Source organism: Schistocerca americana, unplaced genomic scaffold (genome assembly GCF_021461395.2).
Source record: "Schistocerca americana isolate TAMUIC-IGC-003095 unplaced genomic scaffold, iqSchAmer2.1 HiC_scaffold_29, whole genome shotgun sequence".
NCBI lineage: Eukaryota > Metazoa > Arthropoda > Insecta > Orthoptera > Acrididae > Schistocerca > Schistocerca americana.
Genome location: NW_025726005.1, coordinates 1,869,695 through 1,877,055, shown reverse-complemented (window position 1 = coordinate 1,877,055; position 7,361 = coordinate 1,869,695).

Genomic DNA, 7,361 nt, shown 5'->3' with positions numbered 1-7,361 from the left:
TTCAGGTTTACTGTATCACTTGGACCTTCTTATTGATGATGAAACACAGGTATTGCATCCGAATTTAATACAAACGGCACTATGCCGCCTTAAGTACAAGAGGACTGACACCCTAACTTTCTATGATTTGAACCTCTCCTGTGAGTCCAGTTATAGATTCCGATGCTTCACTTCAGGTTTACTGTATCCCTTGGACCTTCTTATTGACGATGAAACACAGAAATTGCATCCGAATTTAATACAAAAGGCACAATGCGGACTTAAGTCCAAGAATACTGACACTCTCACTTTCTATGATTAGAACTTCTCCTGTGGGTCCAGGTTTACATTCCGATTCTTCACCTCAGTTTGCTGTATCCCTTGAACCTTCTTATTGACGATGAAACACAGAAATTGCATTCGAATTTAATACAAAAGGCACAATGCCGACTTAAGTACAAGAGGACTGACACTCTAACTTTCTATGATATGAACCTCTCCTGTTAGCCCAGTTTTAGATTCCGATACTTCACTTCAGGTTTACTGTATCCCTTGGACCTTCTTAATGATGATGAAACACAGAAATTGCATCCGAATGCAATACAAACGGCGCAATGCTGACTTAAGTACAAGAGGACTGACACCCTACATTTCTATGATTTGATCCTCTCCGGTGAGTCCAGTTTCACATTCCGATGCTTCACTTCAGGTTTACTGTATCCCTTGGACCTTCTTATTGACGAGGAAACACAGAAATTGCATTCGAATTTAATACAAATGTCACAATGCCGACTTAAGTACAAAAGGACTGACACTCTAACTTTCTATGACTTGAATCTCTCCTGTGAGTCCAGTTTTAGATACCGATGCTTCACTTCAAGTTTACTGTATACCTTGGACCATCTTATTGACGATGAAACACAGAAATAAAATCGGTATTAAATTCAAACGGCACAATTCCGACTTCAGTTCAAGAGGACTGACTTTCTAAATTTCTATGATTTGAACCTCTCCTTTGAGTCCAGTTTTAGATTCCGATGCCACACTTCAGGTTTACTGTATACCATGGACCTTCTTAATGACGATGAAGCACATAAATTGCATCGGAATGAAATTGAAAAGGCACAATGCCGACTTAAGTACAAGATGACTGACGCTCTAATTTTCTATGATTTGAACCTGTCCTGTGAGTCCAGTTTTAGAATCCGATGATTCACTTCAGGTTTACTGTATCCCTTGGACCTTCTTATTGACGATGAAACACAGAAATTACATCCGAATTTAATACAAAATTTACAATGCCGACTTAAGTACAAGAGGACTGACACTCTAATTTTCTATGATTTCAACCTCTCCTGTAAGTCCAGTTTTAGAATCCGATGCTTCACTTCAGGTTTACTGTATCCCTTGGACCTTCTTATTGATGATGAAACACAGAAATTGCATGCGAATTTAATACAATGGGCACAATGCCGACTCAAGTACAAGAAGCCTGACACTCTATCTTTCTATGATTTGAACCTCTTTGTGAGTCCAGTTTTCGATTCTGATGCTTCACTTCAGGTTTCCTGTATACCTTGGACCTTCTTATTGACGATGAGACACAGAAATTGCATCCGAATTAAATTCAAAAGGAACAATGCCGACTTAAGTACAAGAGGACTGACACTCTAAATTTCTATGATTTGAACCTCTCCAGTTAGCCCAGTTTTAGATTCCGATGCTTCACTTCAGGTTTACTGTATCACTTGGACCTTCTTATTGATGATGAAACACAGGTATTGCATCCGAATTTAATACAAACGGCACTATGCCGCCTTAAGTACAAGAGGACTGACACCCTAACTTTCTATGATTTGAACCTCTCCTGTGAGTCCAGTTATAGATTCCGATGCTTCACTTCAGGTTTACTGTATCCCTTGGACCTTCTTATTGACGATGAAACACAGAAATTGCATCCGAATTTAATACAAAAGGCACAATGCGGACTTAAGTCCAAGAATACTGACACTCTCACTTTCTATGATTAGAACTTCTCCTGTGGGTCCAGGTTTACATTCCGATTCTTCACCTCAGTTTGCTGTATCCCTTGAACCTTCTTATTGACGATGAAACACAGAAATTGCATTCGAATTTAATACAAAAGGCACAATGCCGACTTAAGTACAAGAGGACTGACACTCTAACTTTCTATGATATGAACCTCTCCTGTTAGCCCAGTTTTAGATTCCGATACTTCACTTCAGGTTTACTGTATCCCTTGGACCTTCTTAATGATGATGAAACACAGAAATTGCATCCGAATGCAATACAAACGGCGCAATGCTGACTTAAGTACAAGAGGACTGACACCCTACATTTCTATGATTTGATCCTCTCCGGTGAGTCCAGTTTCACATTCCGATGCTTCACTTCAGGTTTACTGTATCCCTTGGACCTTCTTATTGACGAGGAAACACAGAAATTGCATTCGAATTTAATACAAATGTCACAATGCCGACTTAAGTACAAAAGGACTGACACTCTAACTTTCTATGACTTGAATCTCTCCTGTGAGTCCAGTTTTAGATACCGATGCTTCACTTCAAGTTTACTGTATACCTTGGACCATCTTATTGACGATGAAACACAGAAATAAAATCGGTATTAAATTCAAACGGCACAATTCCGACTTCAGTTCAAGAGGACTGACTTTCTAAATTTCTATGATTTGAACCTCTCCTTTGAGTCCAGTTTTAGATTCCGATGCCACACTTCAGGTTTACTGTATACCATGGACCTTCTTAATGACGATGAAGCACATAAATTGCATCGGAATGAAATTGAAAAGGCACAATGCCGACTTAAGTACAAGATGACTGACGCTCTAATTTTCTATGATTTGAACCTGTCCTGTGAGTCCAGTTTTAGAATCCGATGATTCACTTCAGGTTTACTGTATCCCTTGGACCTTCTTATTGACGATGAAACACAGAAATTACATCCGAATTTAATACAAAAGGTACAATGCCGACTTAAGTACAAGAGGACTGACACTCTAATTTTCTATGATTTCAACCTCTCCTGTAAGTCCAGTTTTAGAATCCGATGCTTCACTTCAGGTTTACTGTATCCCTTGGACCTTCTTATTGATGATGAAACACAGAAATTGCATGCGAATTTAATACAATGGGCACAATGCCGACTCAAGTACAAGAAGCCTGACACTCTATCTTTCTATGATTTGAACCTCTCCTGTGAGTCCAGTTTTAGATTCCGATGCCTCACTTCAGGTTTACTGTATCCCTTGGACCTTCATGTTGACGATGAAACACAGAAATTGCATCCGAATTAAATACAAAAGGCACAATGCCGACTTAAGTACAAGAGGACAGATACTCTCACGTTCTATGATTTGAACCCCTCCTGTGTGTCCAGTTTTAGATTCCGATGCTTCACCTCCGGTTTCCTGTATACATTGGACCTTTTTATTAACAATGAAACAAAGAAACTGCATCCGAACATAATACAAAAGGCACAATGCCGACTTAAGTACAAGAGGACTGACACTCTCACTTTCTATGATTTGAACCACTCCTGTGAGTCTAGTTTTAGATTCCGATGCTTCACTTCAGGTTCACTGTATACCTTGGACCTTCTTATTTGCGACGAAACACAGAAATTGCATCGGAATTCAATTCAAAAGGCACAATGCCGACTTAAGTAGAAGAGGACTGACACTCTAACTTTCTGGGATTTGAACCTCTCCTGTGAGTTTAGTTTTAGATTCCGATGCCTCACTCAGGTTTACTGTATCCCTTGGACCTTCATGTTGACGATGAAACACAGAAATTGCATCCGAATTAAATTCAAAGGCACAATGCCGACTTAAGTACAAGAGGACTGACACTCTAAATTTCTATTATTTGAACCTCTCCAGTTAGCCCAGTTTTAGATTCCGATGCTTCACTTCAGGTTTACTGTATCCCTTGGACCTTCTTATTGATGATGAAACACAGATATTGCATCCGAATTTAATACAAACGGCACTATGCCGACTTAAGTACAAGAGGACTGACACCCTAACTTTCTATGATTTGAACCTCTCCTGTGAGTCCAGTTTTAGATTCCGATGCTTCACTTCAGGTTTACTGTATCCTTTGTACCTTCGTATTGATGATGAAACACAGAAATTGCATGCGAATTTAATACAAAGGGCACAATGCCGACTTAAGTACAAGAAGACTGACACCCTAACTTTCTATGATTTGAACCTCTCCTGTGAGTCCAGTTTTAGATTCCGATGCTTCACTTCAGGTTTACTGTATCCCTTGGACCTTCTTATTGACGATGAAACACAGAAATTGCATCCGAATTTAATACAAAAGGCACAATGCGGACTTAAGTCCAAGAGGACTGACACTCTCACTTTCTATGATTAGAACTTCTCCTGTGGGTCCAGGTTTAGATTCCGATTCTTCACCTCAGTTTGCTGTATCCCTTGAACCTTCTTATTGACGATGAAACACAGAAATTGCATTCGAATTTAATACAAAAGGCACAATGCCGACTTAAGTACAAGAGGACTGACACTCTAACTATCTATGACTTGAACCTCTCCTGTTAGCCCAGTTTTAGATTCCGATACTTCACTTCAGGTTTACTGTATCCCTTGGACCTTCTTAATGATGATGAAACACAGAAATTGCATCCGAATTTAATACAAACGGCGCAATGCTGACTTAAGTACAAGAGGACTTACACCCTACATTTCTATGATTTGATCCTCTCCGGTGAGTCCAGTTTTAGATTCCGATGCTTCACTTCAGGTTTACTGTATCCCTTGGACCTTCTTATTGACGAGGAAACACAGAAATTGCATTCGAATTTAATACAAATGTCACAATGCCGACTTAAGTACAAGAGGACTGACACTCTAACTTTCTATTATTTGAACCTCTCCTGTGAGTCTAGTTTTAGATTCCGATGCTTCACTTCAGGTTCACTGTATACCTTGGACCTTCTTATTGCGACGAAACACAGAAATTGCATCGGATTTCAATTCAAAAGGCACAATGCCGACTTAAGTAGAAGAGAACTGACACTCTCACTTTCTAGGATTTGAACCTCTTATGTGAGTTTAGTTTTAGATTCCGATGCTTCACTTCAGGTTCACTGTATCACTTGGAGCTTCTTATTGACGATGAAACACAGAAATTTCATCCGAATTTAATACAAAAGACACAATGACGACTTAAGTACAAAAGGACTGACACTCTAACTTTCTATGACTTGAATCTCTCCTGTGAGTCCAGTTTTAGATACCGATGCTTCACTTCAAGTTAACTGTATACCTTGGACCTTCTTATTGACGATGAAACACAGAAATAGCATCGGTATTAAATTCAAAAGGCACAATTCCGACTTCAGTTCAAGAGGACTGACTTTCTAAATTTCTATGATTTGAACCTCTCCTTTGAGTCCAGTTTTAGATTCCGATGCCACACTTCAGGTTTACTGTATACCATGGACCTTCTTAAAGACGATGAAGCACATAAATTGCATCGGAATGAAATTGAAAAGGCACAATGCCGACTTAAGTACAAGATGACTGACGCTCTAATTTTCTATGATTTGAACCTGTCCTGTGAGTCCAGTTTTAGAATCCGATGATTCACTTCAGGTTTACTGTATACCTTGGACCTTCTTATTGACGATGAAACACAGAAATAGCATCGGTATTAAATTCAAAAGGCACAATTCCGACTTCAGTTCAAGAGGACTGACTTTCTAAATTTCTATTATTTGAACCTCTCCTTTGAGTCCAGATTTAGATTCCGATGCCACACTTCAGGTTTACTGTATACCATGGACCTTCTTAATGACGATGAAGCACATAAATTGCATCGGAATGAAATTGAAAAGGCACAATGCCGACTAAAGTACAAGATGACTGACGCTCTATTTTTCTATGATTTGAACCTGTCCTGTGAGTCCAGTTTTAGAATCCGATGATTCACTTCAGGTTTACTGTATCCCTTGGACCTTCTTATTGACGATGAAACACAGAAATTACATCCGAATTTAATACAAAAGGTACAATGCCGACTTAAGTACAAGAGGACTGACACTCTAATTTTCTATGATTTCAACCTCTCCTGTAAGTCCAGTTTTAGAATCCGATGCTTCACTTCAGGTTTACTGTATCCCTTGGACCTTCTTATTGATGATGAAACACAGAAATTGCATGCGAATTTAATACAAAGGGCACAATGCCGACTTAAGTACAAGAAGACTGACACTCTATCTTTCTATGACTTGAACCTCTCCTGTGAGTCCAGTTTTAGATTCCGATGTTTCACCTCCGGTTTCCTGTATACATTGGATCTTTTTATTAACAATGAAACAAAGAAACTGCATCCGAATATAATACAAAAGGCACAATGCCGACTTAAGTACAAGAGGACTGACACTCTAACTTTCTATGATTTGAACCCCTCCTGTGAGTCTAGTTTTAGATTCCGATGCTTCACTTCAGGTTCACTGTATACCTTGGACCTTCTTATTTGCGACGAAACACAGAAATTGCATCGGAATTCAATTCAAAAGGCACAATGCCGACTTAAGTAGAAGAGGACTGACACTCTAACTTTTTAGGATTTGAACCTCTCCTGTGAGTTTAGTTTTAGATTCCGATGCTTCACTTCAGGTTCACTGTATCCCTTGGACCTTCTTATTGACGATGAAACACAGATATTTCATCCGAATTTAATACAAAAGACACAATGACGACTTAAGTACAAAAGGACTGACACTCTAACTTTCTATGATTTGAATCTCTCCTGTGAGTCCAGTTTTAGATACCGATGCTACACTTCAAGTTTACTGTATACCTTGGACCTTCTTGTTGACGATGAAACACAGAAATAGCATCGGAATTAAATTCAAAAGGCACAATTCCGACTTCAGTTCAAGAGGACTGACTCTCTAAATTTCTATGATTTGAACCTCTCCTTTGACTCCAGTTTTAGATTTCGTTGCTACACTTCAGGTTTACTGTATACCATGGACCTTCTTAATGACGATGAAGCACATAAATTGCATCGGAATGAAATTGAAAAGGCACAATGCCGACTTAAGTACAAGATGACTGACGCTCTAATATTCTATGATTTGAACCGGACCTGTGAGTCCAGTTTTAGAATCCGATGATTCATTTCAGATTTACTGTATCCCTTGGACCTTCTTATTGACGATGAAACACAGAAATTACATCCGAATTTAATACAAAAGGTACAATGCCGACTTAAGTACAAGAGGACTGACACTCTAATTTTCTATGATTTGAACCTCTCCTGTAAGTCCAGTTTTAGAATCCAATTCTTCACTTCAGGTTTACTGTA